Here is a 13555-nt window from a genome sequence, read left to right on the forward strand (position 1 = left end):
ATATGAAGCCCTGCTAGCCAGCATCAGCATGTGCAAGGCGGCAGGGTCAACTAAGATTGACGCCTGCTCTGACTCCCAATTGGTCGTAAGCCAATACCATGGTGACTATGAAGCCACCCATCTGGCCATGATCAAATACTTACAGGCGGTTAAAGCCAAGTGCCCAGGTCTGAAAACAACCAGGCTGATGCTCTGTTAAAATTGGCATCCTCCGCCTCCTGTGATACGCCTCGGTCAGTCTTCTAGGAATTTATGGAAAAAAAAGGAGCATATCTGATAAAGAGCCCACTGGAGTAATGGACCAAAACTCTACCTGGATGGATAGCATCCAGGCATATCTTACAGACGGCACGTTCCCTGATTCACCCCAGGAGGTGCCCGTGCTGAAAAAGCGAGCTGTAAGCTTCGAGATGAGACAAGGAGAGCTCTTCAAAGCAGGTTTTTTGAAGCCTCTATTGAAGTATGTTACTCCAGAAAAGGGGAAATAAGTTCTCAAAAAATTGCATGCGGGATACTGCGCCTCTCATATAGGCGGCAGATCCTTGGCCGTCAGGGCCAGGCGACACTACTTCTGGCCAACCCTTGAGTCGGATGCTATGGAGATGGTTAAAAAGTACGACAAGTGTAAAAAATTTGGCAAGCTAATCCATCGTCCGGCCACTGACCTGACGGCAATCCACAGTCCAGTACCGTTTGCTAAGTGGGGCATGGACATTCTAGGACCATATACGGCTGCTCCAGGCGGCAGGCGCTACATCCTAGTGGCTGTGGACTACTTTACCAAATGGGTAGAGGCAGAGGCGGTCAAAAATATCAAGACAAAGGACGTCATCTCCTTCATCTGGAAGAATATCATCACCCGTTTCGGGGTGCCTATGTCCATGGTTTTTGACAATGGTCCTCAGTTTGAGACACCTCAACTTAAGAATTGGTTGGGAGATCAAGGGATCTCAAGTTATTTCGCATCAGTCGGCCGACCCCAAGCAAACGGCCAGGTCGAAGCCTCGGCATAAAGAAAAAAATTGAAATAGCTGGAGGCCTATGGGCGGATGAATTACCACGCGTCCTATGGGCCATCAGAAAAACTGCAAAAGGGGCAATGGGAGAAACCCCATTTCTCATGGTGTATGGGGCAGAGGCCGTCTTGCCCATTGAACACTATGAGCTGACTCTTCGAATCATGTTGTATGACGAAGAGGCAAATTGGGAGGGCATGCGGCTGGCTTTGGACTCACTCCCAAAGCGCAGGGGCAATGCCGTCTTGCGCCATGAGATTTACCGCCTGAGAATGACTCGAGCCTACAACAAGAGAGTACACAAGCGCCCTTTGAAAGTTGGGGATTTTGTGTTACGGAAATGGAGGCAGTCGGTAGGGCGAATGAGCAGGGAAAGCTAACCCCAAATTGAAAAGGCCCCTACCGAATCTATGAAGAAGTAGGAGGCGGCACGGCAGGCAGCTACCCATAACTTGAAATGTAGATAACTTGAAAAAAAATACTACTTCTGAAATTTGTTAAATTTTTGACTTGTTAATGAAAATCTGCCTTCATTTTCAGACTTGTCTTTTACATATACTATTAGAGCGCCGCCTGCATAATGTGCAGACAGACCCTACTCAAATCCTATTAGAGTACCACCTGCACAATGTGTAGGCGGACCAAGCTCGAATTTTTTATTAGAGTACCACCTACACAATGTGCAGACGGACCAAGCTCACAACTTAGTAGGATGCCGCCTGCACAAAGTGTAGACGGATCAAACTTAAGCTTCTATAGATGTTTGAACACCACCTGCACAATGTGCAAACGGCCTTACTTGCTTAATACGTTGTTTAAATGTCTTATAAAGGGACCGTCTGCCCCAACAGTAGACGCCCCAAACCTGGCTAAAAGTGTCAACCGCACCAAAATAGTCGTCCCTAACATTATTCAACTTTTACAAGTCTTAAAAACTTAGCAGCTATCTTTTTTCTCAAAAGAGGCCAATGGCTAAATATACTCTATTTAAACAACCGTCTGCTCCAACATGAGTACAACTGTCTGCTCCAACATGAGTCAGACAACCGACGACGTCCATTCGGGCGAATTCATCGAAGAGAAGCATCTCCCATTTGGGTGGCACGTTGCTCTATGAACAAAAACAAACGGCCCTACCGGATGTGTTAAGGCAACGCTCGCAGTCGTTTAATCTAATCTAACTTGAAATCTAAAAAGCATGGAGTTTTTCGGACTGTTCTAGTATAGGCGGAAGGCGGCTACTGTTTCATTTTAGAAGCTATTCCACCGTCTGTTCTTGCTATGGGGTAAGACAGGCGGACAATAATTTTATCAAAAAATAAGCCGTTAAAAAACTTAGTGGCTTAACTATATCTTATGAGGCCTTTGGCCGAATGCATTCAAGTTATTAAATCCATCTGTTCTACATGGCCGTCTGTCGCTTGGTTTGGGGCAATCACCATAGTGATTGATTGACTTAGAAACCATGCATTCTCTTTAAAGTACCAATAATTTCTAAGTCAATCAATCCATTTTTTCAAAACTAACCGACATCCGGTCAGGGGTAAGGACATTCGCATAGTATACAGGTTAAAAATACTTAGGCAAAAATTCTATGCATAAAAAATCAAAAGCTTTAAAAATTTTAAAGCATAAGCACCAATGTAAATAAAACCAGTCAAACTACCGGATGCTTCATAAAAGAAACAACCGTTAAAACTGACAACTGTAAATGTTAACTGACCATGCCAGGAACTGTCAAATTACCCGACCCTTGGTTGGTAAAGGATACACAAAATACTCGACACGCAGGCTGGAAAAGCAAATACTTGGCCATTCGGGCGCAGAAAGTGATACCTAAAAGTTTAAAAGATCAGGGGAGGTTCTCAGCATTGGCAGCCGCCTTGTCCTCTGGCGACTGCTCTTCCTTTTTCTCTTCCTCCTCCTCCTGATCCTCCTCGTCCCCGGAGGACGAATCATCTGAGGAGTCGGACCCCTCATTGCTGACATTGGCTTCCGCCTCCTCCGCTTTCCGCATGAGTCGGGCATTAAACTCATCATTCGCCGCATCAAACTTGGCTTTCCAAATCTGATAGTCGGCGGACGGCTGCAATGCTGTCGAGGCTGCACGCATGATGGCTTCATTATCTTCCATCATTTGCTTGACTAAGGCCGTTTTCTCCTCCTCAGCTAAGGACCTATACTTGGCCCTGAGCTGAGTTTCCTGGTTATGTAGCTGACCCTTGAGTTTTTTGACCTGACCCTCTAGGTGGTCAGCCTTGTCCCGCGCTTCCTTGAGGAGCTCCAACTTCTCCTTGAAACCCTTAACCTCATTTTGGAGCTCAGTGATTCGCCTCTTCGCCGCATCCAAATTCTGCTGGACCTGCAGATTGGCCGACGCCTGGGAATAAATCATATCAAGTGTCAGAATCTCATTTTGGGCAATCTCAAACCGAGCTTTGTCTAAGGAAGAGGCGGCCCGAGCATTCGCTGCATTTACCTCTTTGGTCTTGTCGTTGAGTGGCTTTTTATGTCCACTCACACGCAGCATAGCCTGCATTCGGCCAAAGCAAAAAGAAGAAATTAGAAAACATTCGGCCAAATCATTACCCAAGTCAAAAGACACAAGTCGTACCTCGCAAAGAAGCGCCAGTATGGCGTCTAGATCGAGGGTCCCGACTCCTTTAATAGACGCCTTGTTATCAGGATCAAGCATCCTCAGCATCTGCTTTGCCATCTGTAGGACATTCGGCCTCACTAGAAGCTCTGTCAAAATGAGCAAAATAAGTTAAGAATTTTGGAAAGACAGTTGCGTTTGCGACTAATGTTATCTGACTAAATAAGTGGAGTATGGCCGAATGTATTACCTTCCTCCTCCCCTGCGGCATCGCTGCTGCCTGTTGCTGAGCCAATAGCAGTAGTGAGTGGCTTGCCACTCTTCGATACTCTTTGCTGAGTATCCGGCTTCGTTGGTGTCTGGATAGGGGTGGAGGCGCCGGTCCCCTTCCTTGGTTTATTGGCGATGTGCTTTCAGTGTTTGCCGACGTCGCCACACGACTGCTTTTGCAGCTTAAGGTCTAGCTGTTGAGAGGGAGGAGGCTTGGTCGAGCCACCCAGCAAAAAGTTCACGTGTTAGTTGGGATTTCAACAAAATTTTGACAAGCCAAAATAAAAGAAACATTATTCACCTGGGGAGTGCCGCTTGGCGGCTGCTCCTCGTTCGTCCGCTTACCCAGGACGTTCGAACCATTAAAGGCTGCATAGCGAATAACCGACTTCTTGTGAGAAGGAACCTTCGACATTGCTATGTCTGCACGATAAAGTAAAGGAATTAGAAACTCAGACAAAGGTAATAATCATTATGAGCAGCTAAGTAATGTAAATGCATGCGGCCTACTACCTATCGGCTTTTCAGAGCTAACCACAACCGGCTAACTATGTCCCGTCCGAGAGCCACCCGAAGCGGGGAATGTAGCTCTAGGGGGTTACCTCCTTAGCCCCTGTCTCCTCATTGGTTCGGACGGCCACTGAAAACAGGCCCTGATCCAAAATCTCCTCCTGCGCTCGCCTTGGGACAGGCGGCAGGGCTTTCTTCCCAGCAAGGAGGGGCGGCTCCTTGTTTCAGCGGTTGTACCGCCTGTTTCTTTGGAAGTCAAGGAAGGAGACGATATAAAACTTAGACCTCCTGTCTTTCCATTTATTCTCCTTCCCCAAAGTCATCATGTAGCCTTTTTGGCTGGTCAGAGTAAACCAGCCGGCCCCGCTTGCGTGTGGAGTTTTGCTCAAGTAATGCATGTGAGCAAAAGCCTCGAAGCTGGGCTCCACCTATAACATCTCACAGGCGACAACGTAACCCAAGATGTTAACCCAATAATTGGGGGCTAGTTGCCAGATACCCAGCTGGTATCCGTCCAAAATTCTCTCCGCGGCCGGATGGAGAAGGAAGCCTAGTCCAGCCTGAATGGACGCCTCGTATTATCCAAAGCATTGGTTACCATAGCTGGCCTTCTCTGGCCAGGTGACTGTGTCCTAACCATCCGGCACGGACAATAGGTAACCATGTCCCATGACATGGGTTGAAAGAAATTTGCCGAGTTCAGCCGTCATTGTTTTTCGCCTGCTCTCGGCGACGTGCAAAAAATAAGCGGCACGCTCCTTTCGCCGCGAAGCAGACGGCTCCGCTCAGCCCTCTCCCATCTCAATTGAGAGGGATTCTCGGGCATCCGCAAGTTTGGACCGCGCCTCCTCCGAGCCAACGGAGGCGCTGTCAGAAGATGATGACTCAGGGTCACCATCAGAGTTTCCTCGGGGGCCTGCCGACTGGTGCCAGCAGTGTCCTCCCCCATCTCAACATCCAACACCGATTCACTCAGCCCGGGGGTTTGTTGTTCATCATCCGACTCCCTTAGAATTGAGGAGCTCGGAGTACTAATGTTGCTTGGTGGGTCCCGGCGAGCGCCCTAATGGAGCCTTCAGAATAGACTGTCGAACTCTCTGAATGGTACCATGAACCATCCGTCCTATACGTCCGAGTGGTATGCTTTGTTCTTGCCATGTTGTCTTGTAGGGGCATAGACACGGTCGGATTTGGAGAAGTTCTCAAAGGGGAGTACTCGAACGAGCATTCGACACTCCTAGTTCTAGATTCAGCCGTCTCCGGTGACCGGCTGATCGCTAACCTAGGCCGTGTTGAGTGAGTTTGGGAAAACATTTTTGAAAAAGAAAAATGCAAAAATAAAGCAAAGAGGGATCAGGCGGTTACCTTAGAGGAAGGTACTAGAGGCGCTTGGTCTTTAAGTCTGCTGGAACAGGTGGACGGTTGGCCGAGTGTCGAATGCTGAAGAAGTCAAAGTCTTTGAAAGTCAGAGATTCAAGATTCTCCCAAAGATTCACGTAAGTGTGAATGCAAAGGAAGTCAACCTTCTATTTATAGAGAGGGTGAAAACCTGGGGTAAAACCTTGGATTCCCCTCAACAGTAAAAAGTGAAAATTCGGCCAATCAGAGGACGACACCTGTCATAGGCGTCACGTGGCATGCCACGTCACGCTAGTGAGGGGCAAATGATTTGGGGTATTTAATACCCTCAAGTGGACCAATAAGAGAATGACACGTGTCAAGGCCCAAGTAAGAGAATGACTTCCCAGATAGGCGACAAGTGTCACTCAGATATGCCCGCTAAGGCCCAAATCCCAAGGGGCGCCGCAAAACGGCGCTGTCCTAATCCCTATGTCATCAAACCCTAGGGTAGGGCACGTTTTTCTAGGACCCTATAAATAGGGAGATTCCCCCCATAATTGGGACAACTTTGACACCTTGAACTTTACGTCTCAATCATTAAGGCATTTATTGCTCTCTAAAACAGAGAACACCTGAGCTCGGAATTCGAGCAGATAACTTACTTTTTGCACGTTTTACTCCGATTCCATACTAACTTAATCTTCGGAGGCGGACCTTCGACCATTCGGAGCTTCGTTTGTTTTGCAGATACAGGCGTCTTTGTCGAATCCAGTTTTCGAGTTGTAACTCTCTCAAGGGACACAAAAACACCCGAAACAGCTGGTACAAACATTTAAGCCATGTCCTTCCCCCCAAGCTCAAATCAAGCGTTTAAGTGACATCACAATTAATTGCTTGTGGCTACAAAGTGACATCACAAGCGTTCAAGTAAGAGCTAGGAAATGAAAGAGAAGAGATAAGAAATCTTATCACGAACCATCCTCTCCATATGCTTGAAAAGTAACTTTCTCCATCAACAAAGACTCAAATCTAAGGTATGATATAATTTAGAATGTGGTGGTCAAAACCCACTCCATTAAACGATTATACAACAATTTTTTTTTTTTTTTAAATTTTTTTTTCTTTTCTTTTTTAAACACAAGATTAAGAAGTTAACCACCTAGCTTCCAACTTTCATGAAACGAACCTGAGTGGGATTACATTTCCCTCTTTTCTTTTACTTTTGCCTTTTTTTCCCCTTTCCTAGCGCTTCCTTCATTCATCACCTTTTAGAAAGCATACTCCATTAGCCTACAAGTGTTTAAACATCTGAAGGTCATGGCTTGTATTGTGGCTATGAAGGGGAAGGTGGGGTGTCTATTTTATATACTCTTTCCGTTTCCTAATGTTAGTTTTATTCGTCTCGATGAGTACTTTATTAATTAAGTTTTATAATTTTTGCTTGTTAGTATGAAATTAAAGATATATGCGATTAAAGATTTGCATCGGTATACATAAATGAGACTAACATTAGGAATCAGAGGAAGTAATATTATATCCGCTGTCTCAAGGTCACATTTGTGTTCTTTGGAGTTATTTTTATTACTAATATGCATTTTCTAGTGCTTTTATAGTATTGGTATTATTTTATATAAATTTACATTTTTCATGACAATTTTTTGAGCATATGGGACCACTACGGAGGTATGGAGATTGGATTGTATTTTAAGACCAATCGAGATTTGGAACCTGAATATCAAACCCGAGAGAATTTGAAGCCAAGGTTGAGTAAGAGAAATGGAGCCCAATGATTAAGTGCTTGGTTCATTGAGTGATGGCTTAGCATGGCAAGTCCAAGTGAAGAGAGCCGAAAGAAAGGCCATGAATTAAAGAACCGAGGCCTAAAGTCAATTATAAAGTCAAGAGCTCAAGAGCCAAGGCCCAAGAAGAAATTAGCTTAATAGTGTGTTTGGATAAAGAAAGGGGAAGGAAAAAGAAGGGGAGGGAGGAGAAGAGGAGGGGAGAGAAAGGAAGGGGAAGGGAAAGGAAGAATGGTGAGTTTTCCTTCCAAATCTCTCCATTGTTGGAGAGATCAATTTTCTACAATTTAATCCTTTATTTCTCTCCCCTCCAATTCCCCTCCTTCCTCATTTGTTATCCAAATGAAAAATATTCCATCTCTCTATTTCCTTTCCCTTCCTTTTCCTCCATTTCATTCAATCCAAAATTCCAAACACACGGTAAAGGAGGCTTTAGCCTTAGGTTGAGTTGGGCCCCAAGCCCCCAACCATCATCATACTTGGGTGGATTACTTGTTAAATTGTGGATTATACTTAAGGGTGGATTTAATTATTATTATTGATTGTGGATTATTTGCTTGAATTACAATTTGCGAGGTTTGTTGTAACACCCAATAACTCTCCTTTCCAAACTAAACTAGTTGGTGGCCCGAGCGTTGCCCCGAGTCATTGTATTACATGTTTTATATAAAAATGGAAAATTTGGTAAAAATAATACCAACTTTTACAAATTCGCTTTAAATAATTCCAACTTTGAATTATTATCAAGAAAATTTATTTTAACACCGTAACATTTTCGAAAATTACTTTTTTACTACCGCTTTACTGATTTCGTTCAAGAATTCGTTAGTGGGGCTATAAAGGCACGTATCGCTTTATTATTGGCAAAAAAAAGAAATTTTTTATTTTTTTATTTTTAAAAAAAAACCTAAACATTCACAGCCAATACCGCCCCACCACTGCCACCTTCACCCAATGCTATCGGCGGCAAGCTGGCGGCGCATCCCTTCCCCCTCCCTTTCTAGCAACCCTAATCGGCCCCAAAAACCACAAAACCAAAACCCTCCTTCCCCAAAATAGCCATGATTTCGGCCAGTAATGGCCGAAATCGGCCGGTTAAGGCTGCTCAGCCCCAAAACCAATGCCGTCAAAGGTCATTGGTAATTTATTAACGTCGGGATAACATTAAGGTTACCGTATGAAAACAAAAATGTATATGGGTTTACAATGTGGAAAGTGATATATGTTGGGGCACAACGTAGAAAAGTAAAATCAAGAGGGTTACTATATAAAAAAAAAACCATAATAATAATAATAATATTAAGTACATCAAAGTAGCTTCGTCACATCCCTGAAATGGAGAAAGCACAAGGTAACATTGCTGTTCATTAATTGACTTTGACATAGAAATTTTGCAAAACTTCAGGAAATAAAATTACTTCACTCTCTTTGAGTCTTGAACATAATGAAGATATAAGATCAGTGAAAACGAAATAAATGGAGTAAATGTGCAAGAAAGTATGTATTAATAGCTTTTGTTGAAATTATAAATATAGAAAAAGATAAGAGGAAGCAATATAGAATTTCATTAACACACTGATATATTGCTTCATTCTCAATTACGAAGTACAAGAGCAATATATATATATATATATATATATATATATATATATATATATATATATATATATATATATATATATATATATATATATATATATACACACACACACATAAACAAAACGTTTAAAACTAATACACCTAAAAACAAAGTCCTAATAATATGCCACTTAATTGCTTAACAAATCAAACTTACAAAACTACTAATTCTATTAGTTAGAGACGCACTTCACACTCCTTCACACATCCTGCATTTTGTTCTATGTATCCATCAAACCATGTAGAATGGAATATTCGATAAACACACAAATTTTGATTAAGATATCGGCGAATAACCAATGCTGCATATGTATAATTGAACAAAAAGCTGATGTTTTGTAATTATCTCCACCTGTGATTCAGGAGATTGAGACATCAAATATTGTTGTAATAGACAGTATTGAAAAGTTATTTCCATGCTCTTTGATAATGTAAAAAACAAAATTGAATGGATTATACCCTGTTGACTTACTAACCTTGCGATATTAACGTGTGGAATGTGCTTAATTTTTGGCTGGTCCATGCTTAGTTGTTCGCATCTTTGTTCGAGGTATGGACAACCTGCTATATCAAGTCTCTGAAGGGACGTGAGGTTTCGCATCGAGTCAGGAAGTGATTTGAGGGATTCACAGTATTTGATGGACAGGGATTGAAGAGAAGCTAAGCAACCTATCCATTCTGGTAAGGCTTCGAGGTTATCACACCAATAAAGTTGGAGGTTTTGGAGAGAGGTCAAGTACTGCATCCCATTTGGTAAGTTCGTCATACTTCCGATGGATTGATATGTAAGAGAACGAAGACTCCGATCAAGAGATTTCCAAGGCATTCCATCCTCATCATCTTTGTCTTCACAGATGCTCATTTGTTTGTTGCTGGATATTTGTAGTGACTCCAAAGAAGTAAAATTCTCAATCCCGGAAAGTCTCTTGAGATTTTCGCATCCCTCAATAGTCAAGCTTCGCAAGGAAGATAATCTAGCATTGGCATTTCCTTCCTTGTCTATCATGTTTACTATCATTCCCAACCATTCACTGCTACCGCGCAACTCCAATTTTTCTAGCCTTGGACAAGGAGGAAACGACGTCAAATTATGGCACCACTCGATTTTCAGTGAAGAGAGACAGGGGAATATCGATTTCCTATCATCACCAACGATCAACTCCTCCGCTCTCCACCATCCTTTGAAGCATCTGAGATGACTTAATTGAAGATATTTAAGTGAGGGGAAAAATGTTGTTAAATCTTCTTCGTCGTGGCTAGTGATGTTTCTTGCATCCTCCATATACTCCAACTTATCTAAACTGAAAAGTACCAGTGATCTTAGATAAGGCAGCTTGCTGAACGAAGGTATCCACTCCAAATTCGGACAAATTGTAAGCTCAATCTTGACAAGGGTTGGGAGGTAGATTGACCAATTATGCTCTACTCTTGCCCACCATGGAATTGATGTGCCCATATAGCCGATCAGCTTCAACCCCTTGACATTTGAATGTGGCTCAAGCGCTTTCATCACAACTTCTGTCTCAAGACATCCATGAAATGTTCCCTCAAACTCGATTTCAATTTCTAAGAGATGCTTCGTGTTCATCAAGTACTGCCCTCCCTCATCATCGACACATTCCAAATTTATATTGTTGTCACCAAATTTGATATGAAGGCCGCCTTTTAAATTGTCGAGGGCTTTTAAATCCTTCAACTCCCAATTAAATTGTTCCTCTCTTGAATATTTTTCCCCCTTTCCTAACACAAACAATGGAAGTATTGTAAGACTAGTCAACTTATTCATGCCAAAAGGCATACCAGTTAACATGTTACAATATCGCAAATCTAAATGCCTAAGGTTTACTAGTTTGCGAAAATCTTTAGGCAACTCCCTCAAATTTTTGCACCCACCTAAAACTAACGTCTGAAGATTATAAAGTTTTACAATTGAATCTGGGAGTACCTCAAATTCGTTTTCAAACAGATTAAGATACCTTAAATGCAACAGCAAGCCTAATGACTCAAGTGAACTTTCAACCCCTAAATTTTGCAACTCCAACACCCTTAAGCATCTCCAATTGACTTTTTTAACCACAAAGTTACGATATTCATTGAGATGAATAAAAGATCGCATTTTGGGTATAGCTAAAGAGTTCTCTACGTATTCCTCACCAACAAAAGACACATGACGTGTTTTATCCCTGAAGTTGTTCGTAATAGAACTCATCACAACACAAAATTCATTCCCTCCCACCTCCTGAGCAACGTCGTGCATCAAGTCGTGTATCTTTACTGACCGAACATGACCATACTGATCTTTTGCTAAATCTTGAAAAAAACATCTCCGCAACAAGATGAAGAAATGTTCTTCTGCAGCATCTTCTATACTTTGACCTCCATCTAATGGCATTATATACCCTTGTGCTAACCATAGGCTAATCAATGTCACCTTATTTATCGTAAAATCCTTGGGAAACACTGCACAGTAGCTAAAACAACTTTTCAATGAAGGACTGAGATTGTGGTAACTAAGCTTCAGAATAGACATAATTTCATTTTCACCATTTCTGATTTCACTTAATCCACTCTGTTCAAAAGAGTGCCACATACTAATATCCTGCCCATATAACAAACTTCTTACCACTTTTATAGCAAGAGGAATGTTATAACATTTTTCGACAATCTTCTTCCCAATCTCAGCTAAATATTGAAAATTTTCATGCTCACATCCTCCATTTAATGCAGACATCTCAAATAAGCGCCACGAATCTTCATGGGACAAGCCATCTAACCTATAGACATGTTTATCCCCAATGACTGTAGCTGTCATCTCCGAACGTGTGGTGACCATAACCCTACTTCCCAGTTGCCCCAACGTCAAGAATTTTTTCAAATTAAGCCACTTCTTGCGGGTCTCCTTCCATACATCATCAAGCACAAGAAAGTACTTCTGCCCTCTTAATCTCTCTTGAAATTGATTTTGAACAAATTCCATTGAAGAAGTACCGTCAAATTTTTGACCAGTAACTAATTCTAAAATCTTACATAAGATTGCTTTCAAATCAAATTCCTCTCCGTCTTGATCGGATACACAAACCCACAGCCTCAAAGTCGGAAACTCTTTCTTCATCTTTTCATCATTATACACAAGTTGAGCGAGAGCTGTTTTTCCCAACCCTCCAACTCCCACTATCGTCAAGAAACAACATTCTTCATCATCATTATTATGATCCAGTAAAATATCTATTATTGCTTTCTTATCATCATCCCTCCCAATAATATCCTTTGCATCAATATAAGAACATGTTTCCTCCCTTCTCCTAATCAACATCAAACCCGAACTTTTTATGGTCACTAGCAATAGCATCCAACCTTATCTTAATCTCTTTAACCTGGCGAGACATCCTATAGGCTTGACCCACTTGGTTCTTAGACGAAAAGAACAAATGTACCTTGTTAAAAAACTTTGCACCCTTGCTATCTGGCCTAAGCAACTTGAGCTCCGCAAGAGTGCGAAACTCATCAAATAGATCATCAGCATCGTAAACAGCAGCCTTGAGGTCCTCAATATAAGCTTGTGACACCTTAGATAGCTCGCGCTTGGACTCTGCATCAAGGAACACATTCTTAATGGTGGAGACAGTTCGATGGAGGTCTTCGAGTTGAGATTTGTAGCCCCAAATGTCACATATTTCATGGATGATTTCACTCCCGATCACTTGAATGAGCTTCTCAACTGTTGAAATTCCTAGATCAGCCATTAGGTTATTAGTTTTCAGAAAAGTGAATTATTTGACTTAACTAACAACAAAGTGTACGTTTGGCCAACTCTGATTAATTGTTGTACGATTAAGTTGCTCTAATTAGGATAACCAACTACTATTATTACTTTTTTCTTTTTTTTTTGACAAACTACTATTATTACTTTAATACAAATTCTATCGTTACAATTAAATAAATAGTAATTCATATGGTGCGTGGACCACTATATTGCTTGCGTTCACGTTGAGTTAAGGTTACGGAGGAAAGTTCCTAACAGAGAATATACCTTGCCTAACAGAAAACAAATAATGGAGTAAAGTTGACAAGGTCAAAGTCATCGTATAACTGCTTTTCTATGAATTTATTAACGTCATTGAAACAAAAATGAAAATGTCAGCCAAACAGTGGAACATGGTCACATCTCACATGAGTAATCCTTTTTTTTTTTTTTTTTTTTTTTTTTTTTTTTTTCATATATACTATTAAGAATCAAAGATTAGTTATCAATATCTTATTTGTTTCGATTAATGTATTGGTCATAGTGGTTAGCGACGTACCAGGCAATATTGTGTTCATTTTTGTCATTTTGCATTTTTTTTTAAATAAAAATTTCTTAATAAAAAGTCATACGACATCTAGAA

General features: G+C 41.7%; 1 protein-coding gene and 1 pseudogene across 1 annotated transcript in view; one reads left to right on the plus strand and one right to left on the minus strand.

The window, feature by feature from the left end:
* The window catches only part of LOC145567547 (uncharacterized), a 38242-nt gene extending 28513 nt beyond the window's left edge, over positions 1 to 9729 (plus strand). Inside the window, exon 13 of the transcript XR_014095683.1 lies at positions 9700 to 9729. The gene's annotated coding sequence lies outside the window, so the exon portion shown is untranslated. The remainder of the gene's footprint in view (positions 1 to 9699) is intronic.
* Positions 2869 to 12913, minus strand: LOC145566576 (disease resistance protein RGA2-like; annotated as a pseudogene).
* Between the last annotated feature and the right edge of the window lie 642 nt (positions 12914 to 13555).

This window comes from Chenopodium album, chromosome 11 (assembly GCF_948465745.1).
Source record: "Chenopodium album chromosome 11, dcCheAlbu1.1, whole genome shotgun sequence".
NCBI classification, from domain to species: Eukaryota; Viridiplantae; Streptophyta; class Magnoliopsida; order Caryophyllales; family Amaranthaceae; genus Chenopodium; species Chenopodium album.